Source organism: Stegastes partitus, unplaced genomic scaffold, assembly GCF_000690725.1.
Source record: "Stegastes partitus isolate 25-593 unplaced genomic scaffold, Stegastes_partitus-1.0.2 Scaffold170, whole genome shotgun sequence".
Classification (NCBI taxonomy): domain Eukaryota; kingdom Metazoa; phylum Chordata; class Actinopteri; family Pomacentridae; genus Stegastes; species Stegastes partitus.
The window spans coordinates 681,319-684,032 of NW_007577901.1; the positions used below are offsets into that span (position 1 = coordinate 681,319).

The following is a 2,714-nucleotide window of genomic DNA, read 5'->3' on the forward strand; positions in this document are numbered from 1 at the left end:
ACAGTGAGGAATAAAAAGTTTAATGTCATTTTATCCAGTGGATGTAAACTCCTGGTTCCAGCTGTACATGTACATGTATATATATTGTTAGAGTGACTTTATTTGTACGTTAACGTCGTCCTGCGCTTGTTGTTGGCGTCACATTTCTGCTCCTATCTGCACACAATAAACTGTTTTCCTTCCAAACATGAGGCAGCTCGTCATCAGAAGTCAGAGCGTGAAGCCGCCTCTTCTCTCCGAGGAGCTTTTTTTTTTTCTTCTCCTTGCCGAGAGCGCGACGCGTCGTGAATATCTGCTCCGAGTGTTTTCAGTCCGAGGTTCATTTTGCAGCCCGAGTCCTTGGAGTGATTCTGAGGCACTTTAACAAAGCGGCGGCTCGGGCCGGACTTTGCATATCTCAGGTGTTTTTTAAAGAGTCTGAGAGCAGCGACTGAATGCTGAGTGATGCTCAGGCGGCAGCAGATGGAGCAGAAGACGCTCCTCTGGAAGCACAGACGCCGTCCAAAATCATCAACGCACAAATTAAAACATCAACACGGTTCCATTCCTGGTGTTAGATGATAAACGTCCCACAGGCGGATCCTTTAACTTTAGCAGAGCAGCAGCTGATCTTTATCTTTTTAACCACTCTTTGGTTTTAAAGTCACCTCTACGGAGCTCAGACATGTCCTGAGTGCAGCCAGAACGCAATAAACCACAACAAAGCATAAAAACAGAAGTTCTTCGGTATGTTTTTCTCACCTTTATAATATATAAATGTGATTTTCTGACTTCTGTAGCTAATTGCTTCTTGTGTTTTATTCAGGAGCTGCGGCCCTGATCTCTTCAACCCGCTGCAAAAAACCAGACTGAGGCTCATTTAATACTTCATACGGCAGCACGATGCATTTTTACAGAACAATCACAATCAGACGTTGGAGTTTCTGGCTTTTGGAGCTGAAACAAAAACAGATTTTTGGGGGAAAAATACGGCGGAAATGTCGGGAAGCTTATTTACAAATAGCAGCAAATCAACAAATTCTTCTTCACTTTCTTGATTTATTAAAACTTCTTTAATTTTCACCACTCGGCTGTTGGTTGCAGCCGAGACGTTAACGGCTTCACGGTTGCATCGAGGTGTTCAGAATTTTTTGTTTTTCACAGAATCAGTTCAGAGCAGATGGTTTATTTTATGGTGAATTTTAAATACAACACGTAGAATAAAGCGATTTGGACGATTGTCACATTTTTAAGATCGTTTTCTCTGCAGAGCGTCACAGATTCTTACTTCAGGGATTGTTAGAGAGTCAAAAACACAATAATTCATCTTGTTTTTTATGGTTTTCTTGGTCTGATAAATGGTGTGATTGTGCAGAGAACACGCTGTACAATCCTGCCGGTGCGTTTTGGGATGTTGTGTTAAAAAAAAAGTCTGATTATATGTTTATGAGTCTAAATGTTTCGTTCTTTGTCTTCTGTTCTCTCTCAGGTTCCAGATGAAGCAACAAAACCAAAGACCAGCAGCTCCAGAAGATCCTCAGAAAGTCCATCTGTGTGTGAATGTGTGTGTGCAGTAACTTTTAAAGCTGTTTCAGTCCGAGCCAAGCAGAAAAAAACAACACCGTCACATTAACGGAGTCTTTTTATCCACTTCGTCCCATATTTTATCAGGATGTGGGTCAGACCGGCTCTTTTTATACACTGTTCTCATTGCTTTTCTTTTTTGGGTCACTCAGCTTTTTTACTCAGGCTGCCTTGTAAATAAATCATAAACGTCCTTGATCTGCCACCGAGTGCTGGTCATCTGTCTGACGTCCCAGGAATTGTGCTCCACGTCGGAACCGGCCATATTGTGGCGTGTCGTCACCGTCCCTTCCTCTGGAGTGCGTCAGACCTTTGGCAGCGTCCGGCGCTTTGCCGTTCTGGTCCCGGCGAGGCCAACGGAAAAAAGAAGGGCAGGGAGGGGGGAAGGGGGCTGACTCTGCAGGGATGGCGTCCAGGAATAGAAGCGGTCAGCTGGGGCGGTATCGATCAGCAGGAGGGGGTCGGAGGATCGGCCGGCGGACACCTCAGGACGCCAACGCTGCGCCGACACGAGCCGTGACATTTAAGGGAAGTTACACGCAATAAAGCAGAGCGCTGACGTCACGAGGAGCGCCGCTCGGTGGGGATATCTGCTCAGATTGGCAGATTTTAAAGGTCAAAAAAAACCTAAGTAGCACCTTAAATGTTAAAGGCCCGTCTGTTAAACGCCAACACGCACGACCGTAAACAGATATTCAACTTTAAGGAAGTGATGATTTTTTAATTTAATTGAGAAACCATCAAGTCTGAAATGTTTTCACCTCATTTGTTGCTTTTTAACATTAAATTATGACCAATTTAATTCGTTTTTTCTACTTTAAAGAGAAAAAAGTCTCTTTTTATGTCAAACTGAAAACAGAGTTCTACAAAATAATGTAATGTGATAAAAATATAAAACAGGAAATGCAAGTATTTACCCCTATTTTATTCTTTGTTGGGCTAAACTGCTCCAACTTTGTGAGATTACACAGGGATCATGAGTAAATAGCCGTTTTCAGTCCAGCCGGATATTCTCAGTTGGACTGAGGTCTCGGCTCCGACTCGGCCGCTACAGAACCTTCACCTTGTTGTCTGTGAACCATTTCTGCATTTATTGTATCCTCCACCTTTACAAGCCTTCAAGGACCTGCTGCTGAGAAGCATCCTCACGT

General features: G+C 43.6%; 1 protein-coding gene across 2 annotated transcripts in view; it reads left to right on the plus strand.

The window, feature by feature from the left end:
* Positions 1-1,540, plus strand: part of LOC103355868 (endonuclease V) — a 67,630-nt gene extending 66,090 nt beyond the window's left edge. For both annotated transcript variants that reach the window (XM_008279806.1, XM_008279808.1), the window contains one exon: positions 1,469-1,540. The gene's annotated coding sequence lies outside the window, so the exon portion shown is untranslated. The remainder of the gene's footprint in view (positions 1-1,468) is intronic.
* Positions 1,541-2,714: the final 1,174 nt, after the last annotated feature.